Source organism: Notolepis coatsorum (assembly GCF_963971535.1).
Source record: "Notolepis coatsorum genome assembly, chromosome: 6".
Lineage (NCBI taxonomy): Eukaryota > Metazoa > Chordata > Actinopteri > Aulopiformes > Paralepididae > Notolepis > Notolepis coatsorum.
The window spans coordinates 151,580,469-151,595,529 of record NC_140170.1 but is presented as its reverse complement, the minus strand read 5'-3'; positions in this window follow the sequence as shown (position 1 = coordinate 151,595,529).

The window sequence follows — 15,061 nt, the reverse complement described above, 5'->3', positions numbered from 1 at the left end:
AGAGGAGACAACAGAGAGGAGACAACAGAGAGGAGACAACAGAGAGGAGACAACAGAGAGAGGAGACAACAGAGAGGAGACAACAGAGAGGAGACAAGAGAGAGGAGAGGAGACAACAGAGAGGAGACAACAGAGAGGAGACAACAGAGAGGAGACAACTGAGAGGAGAGGAGACAACAGAGAGAGGAGACAACAGAGAGGAGACAACAGAGAGGAGACAACAGAAAGGAGACAACTGAGAGGAGAGGAGACAACAGAGAAGAGACAACAGAGAGGAGACAACAGAAAGGAGACAACTGAGAGGAGAGGAGACAACAGAGAGGAGACAACAGAGAGGAGACAACTGAGAGGAGAGGAGACAACAGAGAGGAGACAACTGAGAGGAGACAACAGAGAGGAGACAACAGAGAGGAGACAACAGAGAGGAGAGGAGACAACAGAGAGGAGAGGAGACAACAGAGAGAGGAGACAACTGAGAGAGGAGAGAAGACAAGATAAGAGAGGATAGTGATCAGAGAGAGCCCGGTCCTCCACTGCTTTTACTGTTTCAGTCGTTTATCCATATCTTGTATTTATATTTGATATGACATATTTGTCCTTTTTAAATGTGTTTCCACAATTCCCCCCAAACAAATTTATGAGGGTGTATTACAGCTGTGTAAATTGCCTGTGTGTATGTAGTGAAATTGATTACAACCTCCTATGAATAGACCCGTCTGGCAGTGTGTGTGTGTGCGTGTGTGTGTGTGTGTGTGTGTGTGTGTGTGTGTGTGTGTGTGTGTGTGTGTGTGTGTGTGTGTTTAGAGGTTGCCTATAGAAAGGGAGATGCCTTGTTTAAACAAACCCACAGCGCGTCAGTCGCCAAGGTTTTTAGCAAGTTCAGCTCAACACAACATTTGTGTATGTGTGCGTGCGTGCGTGCGTGCGTGCGTGCGTGCGTGCGTGCGTGCGTGCGTGCGTGCGTGCGTGTGTGTGCGTGCGTGCGTGCATGCGTGCGTGTGCGTGTCTGTGTGTTGGAGGGTAAGTTTTAATGTACATATGCAACCCCTTATAAACAGTGTTTTATGAAAACAGTGGCTGCGCTCCCATCAGATAAGGCTGCAGAATGGGAGGGAGGCTGCCTCGTGAGGCAGGGGGATAGGGGGAGAGGGGGAGGAGAACAAGGGGGGGAGAGGGGGCGAGGAGGAAGGAGAACACAGAGGGGGAGAGGGGGAAGGAGAGAGGGAAGGAGCCAGAGAAAGTGGGGGTGAGGGAGAAGGGTAATGTGAGAAACAAGAAGAAACAAAGCCAAAAAAAAAAGAAATCATCTCACTTGACTGTTTTGAATCAGTTAAACAAATACTAACAGGGTTTATCCTCAGAACACGTTGAGGCTTTTCCTCTGCACTCTGTCTGACCCCTTCGCCGACACGCCAGGCCGCTCCCATACCTTGTGTTTCAGGGTTTTATACTATTGGTTGAATAATGGAAGTTTCATACAAACAAAAAAAGCAACTGATTCTGCTTTCTGTATAGAGAACACAATGAGGTTACAACTGGGTATATCCTGCAGTATATCTATAACTGGGTATGTCCTGGGTATATCTATAACTGAGTATATCTATAACTGAGTATATCCTGGGTATATCTATAACTGAGTATATCCTGGGTATATCTATAACTGGGTATATCTATAACTAAGTATATCCTGTTTATCTATAACTGGGTATATCTATAACTGGGTATATACTGGGTATATCTATAACTGGGTATATCTATAACTGGGTATATCCTGGGTATATCTATAACTGAGTATATCTATAACTGGGTATATCTATAACTGGGTATATCTATAACTGGGTATATCTATAACTGAGTTTATCCTGGGTATATCTATAACTGGGTATATCTATAACTGGGTATATCCTGGGTATATCTATAACTGAGTATATCCTGGGTATATCTATAACTGAGTATATCCTTGGTATATCTATAACTGGGTATATCTATAACTGGGTATATCCTGGGTATATCTATATCCTGGATATATCTATAACTGGGTATATCCTGGGTACAGTGTTGTAGTACTCGAGTCCGAGTCCTGGACTGATTTTCAGGACTTGTGACTCAATTTGGACTTGAGCACTGATGACTCACACTTGGACTTGGAAGGTGCAGACGAGGACTCAGACTTGTTAATTGATAAATACATTTATTATTGATAAATAAAAATAAAAAAGATTAATATGCCCTAATCATTTGGCGTAAGATATTGATGGCTATATTATTACCGTAACATTATTTAATTTTGTGCAAGGGAATTCACGTGTGTTCCACCTACATGCTGATTCACGTCGATACCCTCATGTTCAGTACTTAAGCCTAAAGAGACACCCCGAATCGCTCGCTTTGCTTACACAGATTGTACATCAAATTCCAGCAAGAGCACTGCTAGATAGTTTGATATGTAAACAAACTATTGAAGAGAAGACTGGGACAACCTCAAACTTGTTAGGGGAATGTTATCTATACATCTGTGTTCAAATACATATTCTATGTCTTACAGCTGACTAGTTTAATATGACCAACTAAGTGAACTAGTCTCTAAACTCTCCAACTCAAGCTGAAGCGCTGTAACAGCACCACTGACAACAGAGCAAAGTACAACATCCAGCTTTTCCAGGACATAGGAACAACGGAACTATACCAAATCACCCTACAGAACAGGTTCCAAGCCCTGCAAGAACAAGCTAAAAAACCAGTGGAAGAGCCTATAGACTCCATAGGCTATATGAATTGAAAATGGGGGACCCTGATGGAAACAAGACAAACGTCTTTCTCAGGTCTGCATCCCCTTAACAATTGTATGTATTGAGCCGTACTGTATTGTACCCATTCTGCAATCTGTTAAATAAAGTTTTCATTCATTCATTCATTCGAACAACCTGAAAACCATATGGAAGGAGACATGCCTAGAAGTGGTAGGGAGAAAGAAAACAAGCAACAAACCCTGGATATCCACTGAAACACTGAAAAGAATAGAGGAGAGGAGGTAAAAAAAAAGACACAATAAACAAATGCAAAACTCGAGCAAAAAAGGGAGCAGCTCACAGAGACTACGATGTAGCAAACAAGGAGGTGAAGAAAAGCATCAAACGCGACAAACAGAAATACATAGAAGACTTGGCGCAAGAAGCAGAGGAAGCAGCGGGAAAGAATAACCTCAAGGAACTCTACCTGACCACCAAGAAACTAACCGGGAGGTTTAGACAGACAAACACACAAATCCGTGACAAACAAGGACGACTGCTCACCACCAAGGAAGAACAACACCAAAGGTGGACTGCGCACTTTAGGGAGCTCCTCAACAGAGAGCCCCCTGTCCAAGAGGTGGAGATTCCGCCAGCTGCACACATTCTGGAGATCAACTGTGCCCCCCCAACAAGATATGAGGTGAAAAAGGCTATCAATGCATTGCGACGTGACAAGGCAGCAGGGCCAGATGACATTCCAGCAGAAGCTTTAAAGGCAGACGTTGAAACCTCAGCCACCATGCTACACCAGCTGATCAAAAGGATCTGGGAGAAAGAAGGAAATGTACCAACAGACTGGAAGGACGGGCTCATTGCTATTATACCCAAGAAAGGAGACAACAACTATCGTGGGATTATGTTGCTCTCAACACCAGGCAAAGTTTTCAACCGCATTATCTTGGACAGACTGCGAAAAGGGGTCGATGATGAACTGAGAGAAAACCAAGCCGGTTTCAGGAACGGTAGATTGTGCACTGACCAAATTGCCACCCTCAGGATCATCATCGAGCAATCCATAGAATGGCACGCACCTGTCTATGTCAATTTCATAGATTTTGAAAAGGCATTCGATAGTGTAGACCGCGAGCTGCTTTGGAAACTCATGGCACACTATGGAATCCCTAAAAAATACATCAGCATAATCAAGAACATGTATCAGGACATGAAATGCCAAGTGTTACATAACGGATGTGCACAAGAACACTTCAAAGTGCTCACCGGCGTGAAACAGGGCTGCCTACTTTCCCCCTTCCTCTTCCTCCTATGCATCGACTGGATCATGAGGCAAACCACAACCAATAAAAAGACTGGCATCCAGTGGAGTCTAACGGAGCACCTCGAAGACCTGGACTTTGCGGATGACATCGCACTACTCTCACACAACCATCAACAGATGCAAGACAAAACCCAGCTGCTAGAAACAACTGCAGCTGGACTTGGGCTCAAAATAAATGGACAAAAAACTCAAGTAATCAGAGTCAATAATAAAAGCACAAACCCCATAACCATCGGGGGCCAGACACTGGAAGAGGTTGACAAATTCACATACTTGGGTAGTGTTATAGCTGTTGATGGCGGGACTGAGGAAGACGTAAGGGCAAGAATAGGAAAAGCAAGAGCAACATTCAACATGTTAAACAAGATATGGAAAACCCGAAACATCAAACTCAACACCAAGCTCAAAATCTTCAACTCCAATGTCAAATCCATTCTGCTATATGGCTCTGAAACCTGGAAAACCACCACTAACATCAACAATAAACTGCAGACCTTCATCAACCATTGTCTGAGACGTATCCTCAGGATCTTCTGGCCAAACACAATCACCAACATCAAGCTGTGGGAATGCACCAAGCAATAATCAGTGGAGGTCCAGCTGACCAGGAGAAAATGGAGCTGGATTGGGCACACACTTCGAAGACACAAAACCGCAATAACCAAACAGGCATTAACCTGGAACCCACAAGGCAAGCGAGGCAGAGGAAGACCCAAAAACACCTGGAGAAGAGACAAGGGCAGGAACTCAAGACAAGGGGACTGACGTGGAAACAGCTGGAGAGGATGGCGCAAGACAGACGGGGGTGGAAACTTTTCATCAATGGCCTATGTTCCAAAAGGAATAAAAAGGCCTAAGTAAGTAAGTAAGTAAGTAAGTAAGTGAACTAGTCTGACTATAGTAGACACTACTGTCCCTTTAAGAGCTCCAAGGTTGGGAGCACTGGAGAGGTCCAAGGCTGTTTTCTCTCCAGTTAAGACATAAGAAATAACAGCCTAGCCAAGCAGATTGTTTATTCATTTGTGTGAGGGCTGGTCCAGTTCTGCGCGCTCCTCAGTGCTAATTACCATCACGCACCTGAGAGGAGTTTCCAATCAGCTCGACGGGAGCCCTCTTATACACGGTTTGCTGAACATTCAGTGTCGGTCGTTTTGGTCACCACCAGCTACTGCTTTTTCCTCTCGTGTGTTCCTCCAGTGCGCCCTTGGAAGTTGCTGCTGTTTCCTCTCTCTGCCTCCGTGGACCCGTGCCTTGTATTTACACTTCAACTTTGCTCCTGGTGAGATTTTGGAAGTCTATTTTTTGATGAACTGATATCCTCATTTTTTGTCCTGGACTTACTGCCTTCATCTGTTTTTGTGTGTTCCTTAACACTGAAGAATTGTCGCTTTGTTTTGTTACTGGACTCTGCCTTGTTACTGGACTCCTACGTTTCACGACTAATAACATTCTCCGTTTCTTTTTCCCCACGAGTGGGTTGGTGTTAAGCTGCAGAGCAGCAGAGCCGCAGAGTCAACTCTGCTCTGGGCAGTGCTTCAGCGCCGCAGAGCCGTACTCGGCTAAAGGACATTCCCCTCGAAAGCATTCACGTTATTGTTGCACATTTCTGTTGGTGAAAATAAATACGGCCTTCGTTTTTTGGCTAACTCTGAACTACCTGTCTGTGTCGTGCTGTTGGGGTTGTTTACAAACCATAACATTACGACCCGACCATGTCGACCCTAGCCGACGCAGGCGGTGTTAGAGCAGCCTTGGCAGGTCAGATCCAGCTGACCAATGACCACACCCGACAGCTAGAGGTGGCTGCGGCTGCTGTGCAGGACCTCCGGGCCCAGGTCTAGCCTATCCAGATTTCTCTAGACACTCTAACCACCCAGCAGACTGCGCAGGGTAATCAGCAGGCGGAGATTCTACACCAGCTGCAGACTCTCAGTGCAGCATTTAACACCCTGCTTTTGACCCCACCAGTGGCAGGAGTCCCAGCCGGACCACCACCCGCCGCCGCAACTAACCCTGCACCTCCCGACCCCGCTCCTCGGGAGCCCCATCTCTCTAGCCCACGACTGTTCGACGGTAACTTCGAGGACTGTGCCACGTTCATCATGCAATGTGAGTTAGTTTTCATTCATCAACCCAGCAGATTTACGACAGAAAGAGCCCAGGTGGCTTACATGACTAACCTGCTCACAGGCCGAGCAGCACAGTGGGTTACTGCTTCCTGGTCCATGAGGGCTGACTTCTGTTTTTCCTACACAGATTTTGTGGCAGAGCTCCGAAGGGTTTTCCACCACCCAGCTCGTGGCCAGGATCCTGGAGCCCGGTTGGGCACCTTCCAGCAGGGCAGTGGCAGTGTCACCGACTACGCGCTGGAGTTCAGACTGGCCGCAACCGAGAGTGGTTGGAATGACCGGGCGCTTCATCTCACTTTTTTGAAGGGGCTCAACGAGGCTGTGAGAGACCAGCTCGCCACCCGGGAGGAGCCCGATTCGCTCGAGGCCCTAATCAGCCTCGCCATCCGCATCGACGGACGCCTCCGGGAGAGAAGGCGCGAGCGAGCCAGACTTGGACCCCCAACCGTCCCCCAGATCTCCCGCACTCGTGACTGGACTGCTGCTCGTCCTGCCTCCTCCGCGACTGGTAGCCCCTTCACCTCCCGGCCTGTGACCAGGGAGGGGGAGGAACCCATGCAGCTGGGACGCACACACCTTAGCCCAGCCGAACAGGAGTCCCGGCTCAGGTCCGGCCTTTGCCTCTACTGCGGCCTTGTGGGACACCGTCTCTACAATTGTCCTACCCGGCCAAAAGACTAGGCTTGCTGGGACCCCGGGAGATCCTGGTGAGCCGTTTTTCCTGTTCCCACACCCCTGCACCACCTAACCATCTGACGAGCGTCACCCTGGCCTGGGCGGACCAGCGGGCGACGGTGGGTGCACTTGTTGACTCGGGGGCAGATGAGAGCTTCCTGGATTTTGAGTTTGCCACCCAGGCTAACATTCCACTTGAGAACCTTGAGAGGCCCTTGGAGGTCTTCGCGTTGGATCAGCACCGCCTGGCCGACATCACTCAATGCACCTGTCCTGTCCTCCTCACCATTGCTGGTAATCACGTTGAGAGACTCCAGTTCTTTATTACCAGGTCCCCTTTAGTCCCAGTAGTTCTGGGTCGTCCCTGGCTCGCACTGCATGAGCCCCACATCGCCTGGTCCTCCGGCACCATCATGGGGTGGAGCTCCTCCTGTCATGCCCAGTGTCTTCAGGCTGTGTCCAGTCTGTCACCTCGGAGTTCCCCTAGTGTGCCACCCCTGGACCTCTCTATTATCCCCCCTGATTACCACAACCTCGGGGAGGTTTTCAGCAAGTTCCGGGCTCAGGCCCTTCCTCCTCATCGGCCTTACGACTGTGCAATCGACCTCCGCTCTGGGGCTCCCCTTCCCGGAAGCCGCCTTTACAGTCTGACCGTCCCTGAGAAGGCAACGATGGAGGAGTACATCTCTGAGTCCTTGACAGCAGGCCTCATTCGGCCCTCGTCCTCCCCGGTGGGGGCCGGCTTCTTTTTTGTTAAGAAGAAGGACGGAGGTCTCTGGCCCTGCATTGACTATCGCCAACTCAACGAGATCACCATCAAGAACAAGTATCCTCTTCCTCTCATGAACTCCACCTTTGAGCCCCTCACCCAGGCTACCGTCTTCACTAAACTGGACATCCAGAGTGCCTACCATCTGGTCCGTATCCGAAAGGGCGAGGAGTGGAAGACCGCCTTCAAGACTCCCAGGGGTCATTATGAGTATCTGGTAATGCCGTTCGGCCTCACAAACGCTCCCGCGTTATTCCAGGCGCTCATGAACGACGTCCTCCGTGACATGCTCGAGGAGTTTGTGGTGGTCTACCTTGACGACATACTCATCTTCTCCAAGACTCTCGAGGAACATGTTCATCATGTCCGCCGATTACTTTAGCGCCTTCTCCACAACCGGCTCTTCGTTAAGGCAGAGAAGTGGTGTTTCCACTCCAATTCTGTCGATTACCTGTCGATTCTGTCGTAAGCCCAACAGATGCACCCGCTGAGGTCCCCTACAACCATCAGAACCGGGGAGGATCCGGGCCCCCCTGCCCCCCCTAGCGAGGGATGGGAGGGAGATCAGACCCTGACTGTGCGAAGAGGGTTTAGCGCCTCAAACGCACAGGGTGAGCAGACCGTGGGACTTACCTTTGTTTAGCGACTACTTAGACGCGCATCCCACACGCCACCAGGGAACGGACGTGAGCAAAAACCCTGTCACAGCCCCCAACATCGCGCCCCCCCTTCCCCAATTTTTTTCTTCTAATACCAGGTGTGCAATACGCATTTTCCCAGGCGGTGGCGCCTCTTGTAAGAGGTGGTCATCGTGGAGCCAGGGCTTGTCCAGCTGCACATCCGCTAATTTAATATAATGATACTAGTGAAAAATGTTTAACTCTGTCAAAATAAACGAGCTGCATAGGCATAATAAACTTTAAGCGACATATACATGTTTGCACTGTCTTTTTTCTATTATAAAGTGCCTCTCGAGACTCGGGTGCATAACATCAGTCATTTGATTGTAATGCAGGTGCTCACATTATAAATCGAATGTATGCGAGACAAACAATGTAATCGTTTTGATGCATAGATCTCTGCCCAGCCCACCTGTTGCTGTTGCGCCCCCGCACAGAGAGACCCATATCCCCGCACCAGAATGCTACGACGGGGACGTCTCTAAATGTCGTGCCTTTATTTTTCAATATTCACTAGTATTCGGACAACAGCCGCACACTTCCAAAGTCTAAAATCGCTTACCTTACCTGTCGGGGGTCCAGGACTCCTGCGTTAGAATGGGCGACAGGCAGCTCTCCACTTCCCTCTGCAATTAGTTCCCTGCATACATCGCAGAGACGCCGACATCCCGGGGGCTCGGATAGTTCTTGTAACTGCCTCCGTGTTCAAGTTTAAGTTAAGTATGATGTCATACTCATAGTAGAACCGGCTGGCTTGTTCGCCATCCGCCAGGGAAACCGCAGATATATATATATTCCTTTACTGCGAATTGAGAGCGTCAAAAACTATTCCAGGCCGCTATTTCTTTACCAACGGATTTCCAGTTCCGCGTTGGCGCTTCCAGGCCGCGTCTATTCGAATCCCAACTGGTTCATGCGTCGTCACGCTGCTTTAATAACACTGCATTATCGAGACAGCGCCCCTATGACTTTGAGGATCTGGCAATGAATTCCAAGAGTAGGGTAAATCTGCAGTGCCGCGTCGCGTCACCGTTTATTATTAACATTGTTTTTGGATGGTAAAAATGTGCGGGGGACAATAACTGCCTTCTGAAAACATGCAGGGGACATGTCCCCCCCCCATAATTACGCCCCTGCTCATATAACTATGGTTATAGATATAACCGTACGTTATAGTATCGGATAGCTCCGCTCTGCGCCTACTGGAATACAGGAGCAGAGCAGAGCGGAGGCTTGACAAATGTACCCGCTGAGGCCCCCCACAACCATCAGAACTGGGGAGGACCCGAGACTTCAAACTAAACTATCTGAAAACACGGCTTAAATCCGAATACCCCCTGAGAAAAGCAAAGGGGAAAACAGTTTCAAGACTACTCTATTGAGAAAATGAAATGAAAAACTCTGAGTCAGAAGGAAAAGGCAATAGAGAGTCGGAGATAAACAGACGCTCCACTAGGCAGAGGCAGAGCCATATTCCGGAGGCTTTGGGCCTAGGAGCGGATAGCAAGAAGCTAACGGCAGTAGCCACCAGGCTACAGATGGCTAGTAGGGCTGAACTAAGCGCTAGCAAAGAGATACACGAGGAAGAGGTAACAGCGGGTGCGGAGACTGGAGAGGGTGAAGGAAAGACGGCTATGACAATGGAAAACATGCGCTCGCTATTGAGAGAAGATGCAGAAAGAAGAAGCCACCAGACAATGGAAGCCATGCGCGCACTCTTGTCAGAAGAAACCGAGAAAAGAAACCAACGGACAAGGGATGCCATGCGCTCACTTTTGAAAGAAGAAGCGGACAAGAGGAACCAGCAGTTAATTGGGGAATTTGCACGGTTGGAGGAAAAGCTGGAGAGACAAAACTAAACTTTATTGGCAAGTTTGGAAAGAAGGATAAGAGAAGGGGTGGATGGAAAGGTGGAGGCATGTGAAAATACCATGGCTAACCTAAAAACGAGGATGGAGGAACAGGAGAGAAGATACACGGAAAGAGAGGCCTCGTTGGTTAGCAGAGCTGCGGACCAAGACCATTGGGAGAGGGAGTGCCAGAGGCTCCGAGCTGACAGTAAGGGACCATGGGGACCATGTTGGAAACAAGTCGACAGACTTTCACATGTTATCCTTGTACCCCTTGTTTTTATACTATTGTATAAAATTGTATGTACTAAATAAAAATCAAATCAAATCAAGGAGATGGGAGAGAATATGGAGAATATGATCAACTACGCTAAACGGAAGAATCTGAGAGTGATCGGCATACCAGAAGAACAGGACCCGAAGGGACCATTTCTACTCTTCAACAAGTATACGGGATAGTTATATAGGGACACTACGGAGAGGTCAAAGACCCAACATAGACGTGAGGAGGAGAGGATAGTTAGGATTTGGGAAGAAAGGGAAAGGGTATATTACATAAAAGTACGGCAAGTTCTGATTTAACTCTCTATAAGAGATACCCCCTTTCTTAACGGGTAATGGGTATAGCTTAGAGGTTTTCGTAGGTCATATCCCCTTTCTTAACAGGTATTGGATATGGTCAATGCCCGGTTGGTGGCGGATTTGGTTTTGTTTTGTTTCAATGTTTCAAGGTTTTAAAATGATAGAGATCCAGAAGTTTAGAGGCTGGAATAGAGGGTTCCTCGAGATGGTTCAGCTCGGAATGAGAGGAGGAGGGGGGGGGGGGGGATAGAGAGATACAGAATCAAGTTGAAGATAGTTAGACTTTAGATAGCAGAAATGAGAAAAAGGGAGCAAGGGGTTAGAGCATACTAGGAGGGAGGAGCGGCAGGAGAGGGTGATAGGCAGGTAAGATGCATCCTGTTAAAAGGAAGCAGGAAGGTACCTGTAGGAAGTCGGAAAAGAGGAAAGTCAGACGTCCACACCCAATATGGGGGGATGATAGCTTTATATGTGGGGTTTGGGGATATTTGTGTTTTTTTTCTTTTTTTTTACAAGAAACTTCGGCTGGAACACCACATCACAAAACATAAAGGAGGGAGGTGAAATGAGGGCAAGAAAAGAGTGAGCAACATAAGACATAAGGATGGGTAGGAACGAAATAAAATATATGAGCTGGAACGTGAGGGGGATGAGCCACATTATTAAACTAAAACAGATTCTAGGGAAGATAAAACGATCAGGAGCAAAAATAGTTTATTTACAGGAAACACACAACACTAGGGACGATGTCAAGAGAGTCGAGAATAGATGGCAGGGGCAAGTCTACTCGGCACGATTCAACTCACAAGCTAGAGGAGTAATGATACTAATAGACAAGTCGATACCATTTAATTTAAGAAATAAAATTATAGACCCGGAGGGGAGATTTATAATACTAAACGGGACTATAGTCTCCACACAGATAAACCTAGTAAATATATATGGACCAAACAATGATGACCCGTTGTTTTTTCAAGAACTGTTTATGAAAATGGCAACTCTCTCGGGACAGTTCATCATGGGGGGAGACTTTAACTGCATGAGGAAACCGGAAATAGATAAGTCAGGGGGAATGGACACCTCCCACGGAAAAACAAGGAAAGTGATAGATACATTTATGAAAGACCTCGACTTGGTAGAGATATGGAGAAAGTTAAACAAGAGGGAATACTCATGCGCTTCAATATTACTAAGCAAGCCATCATTCTCTAGAATAAACAATTTTTTTGTTTCGACAAGCTTAATATCTAAATTTACAGGAAGTGAATATGACAGTAGATTACTGTCTGACCATTCTACAATGACGTTGACTATGAACATGCCAGAAATAGCAAAAGCACCCCCTAGATTCAGACTCCAAACCAAGTGGCTCAACAACCCAAAATGTATGACTTTCATAGATGAAAAGATAGACATATACTTCTCCATAAATACAGACCAGACAAGTGCAACGATGAGATGGGAAGCATTTAAGGCATATATAAGGGGGGAGATGATAAGCTATACTAAACATAAGTCTAGGGAACACTATAAACAAATGGAAGACATAGAAAGACAGGTAAAAGAGGTGGAAGAACAGCTATATAAAGGAGAAGACCCAACAAAACAGAGAGAACTACGGGTATTAAAGGCCCAATACAAACATCTATCCACTACAAAGATAACATCAGACTTACAATGGCTAAAACATTCATACTACGACCAAGGGGAAAAAGCAGGCAAGATACTAGCATGGAGAATTAGAAAGGCACAAACGGAAATAATGATAAATACGATCAAATTAGGGAATGGGGATGAAACGAATGACCCAATAGAAATAAATAACGCCGGGGCGGTTAGGTGGCGTAGCGGAGATTGCGTTCGTCACCAACCCCGGAGCTGTGAGCTGGATTCGCCTGTTCGAATCCAGCTCACAGCTCCGGGGTTGTCACCAGCTTGGCTGGCCATTCACACTAATACAATTGGCAGTATTAGAGGGTGGGAGAAGCTGGCGGGGTGGGTCCGGGTCGTTGTAAACAGCGACTCCTACAGTTCGGTCGGGCGCCTGCTAAGCGCGGATTATAATAATAATAATAATAATAATAATAATAATAATAATAATAATAATAATAATAATAATAATAATAATAATAATAATAATAATAATAATAATAATAATAATAATAATAATAATAATAATAATAATGCATTTGATTTATAAGGCGCCTTTCAGGACACTAAAAAAAAAGTCCACAAATCGGTGAATGAAAAAATTATAGGATCAAATGAAAACTAAAAATGGATGTTTAAAAGTACTAAAAAGCAACAAAAAATACCAAACACTAACAAACATTCAGCACAGACAATGGGAATGCTAACATAAAAAAAAGTAAAAAAAAGTAAAAAAAAAAAAAGTAAAAAAAAATGTAAACAATTTTTAATTTTTTATTTTTTTTAGATCCGGGGCTAGGAGAAAAACATCCGGGGCTAAAGCCCCGGAAGCCCAGGGCTAACGACACCACTAGGGAGAGAGAGATGGAGAGAGAGGGAGCACTTGGGGGGGGGGGGGGGGGACCTGCTGCGCGGCACGCGTGTTTCAAGTTCAAGTTTCAAGTTTCTTTAATAGTTGTCATACAGAAGTACAGAATACTTTCATACAAAATGCTTCTTACTGTTACGCTCCAGAGACTGTGCTAGACAAGATAGTATCAAATAACATAGTATAGCATGTAATTTAGAAGAAGAAAATGAGGTCACAGTGTTCGGTATAGACATAATGTACAATGTTCTGAGTTACTAATGTACAGTACTATATAGTGCAAAGCAGAAATGGGATGAGGTACAATTTAGGTACAATTTACAGTAAGGTGTACGAGTTGTAGTGCAATCCTTCATCAATAAATATAAAGTGTGGGGAGTGGGTGCTACAGTGTGTTTGTTTAAAGTGGGTGTGTGCTATAAAGTGTGTGGAGTGGGTGCTACAGTGTGTTTGTTTAAAGTGAGTGTGTGCGTGTGGATGTGTGTGCTATGTGCATTTGGTGGTTGTTGTTGTGTAGTGTTCATTGTTCGTTTAGCAGCCTGATGGCTGCTAAAGCGTGTAGCTTAATCCCAGCGGAAGAGTCGCAGAACGCTTCCGCATTCTTCGCCGCACGCCAGTACGGTAATGCGCATTTCCTTTTCCTTCGCCCAGGTGCTCGCGAGGTGCTCGCGAGGTGCTTGCGCGCGCATGCGCATGAGATCCCTGCTTGGTTCGACACATATTAACACGCTTTGGTTCATATTAATCACGCTTTGGTTCATATTCTTTGGTTCATATTAATCATATTAATCACATACATATGGCACATTGTTACATGAAAATATGTTTGCACCAGATTTAGCAGAAGCTAATTTCCATCTGTGGTCTATCCAGCTGCTAACTGTATTTGAGTGAGTTAAGTCTTGGTGTTATGGTAGACTCAGACCTAAGCTTTAAATCACAATCAACAAGTTGACAAAAACTTAATTCTTCCACCTTAAAACATAGCTAAAGTACGGCCATTTATAAATCAAAAGGACGCTGAAAACCAGATCCATGCCTTTATCTCAAGCCAACTCGACTACTGTAATGCACTCCTTACCGGCCTCCCGAAAAAATACGATGATAACTATTTTATTGCAATGCACTATTGCATTATTTTATTCTATTTTACTAACTATTTTATTGCACTGCACTATTTTACTTTGTATCAGTGAATCATAGACGCCTGGCCATAAGAGCATTCGGAGCATCTCTGCTCTCCCACTATTGAACTTGGGGGAGCAAAGGTATGCTCTTGCTCCACCACTTTTTGATCATATGAAAAATATGATATATCCCCCCCCCAATATATAAATCTAACCATAACTACGTTATGGTTAACTGAGTTTTATAGTGAAAAGAGCAGCTTTATTGGTCAAGATTGAAGGCTCTATATTGCAGGAAATTGCACGTACAGGTTCATTAAATTCAAAAAAAAAACTGCCGTGGAGGGGGGCGTGCCTGACCCCCTCCAAACCACCCCTTGCCTGCCCAAAAAAACAAAAAAAAAGGGGGCACCTATCTGGGCTAAGCCCCGGATCTCCTACAATCCTAAATCCGCCCCTGGTTACAATGTACAGGGAAATAACATTATGGCGTTGCGAGTATATATTCCATAATATGTAAAGTACAGTTGACAGCTGCGTTGTCCTCGTTTGGATAATATGTAAAGTACAGTTGACAGTGAGTGAATCGCGTCGCGATAATATACATGTATTCCATAATATGTAAAGTACAGTTGACAGCGAGTGAATCGCATCGCGATAATA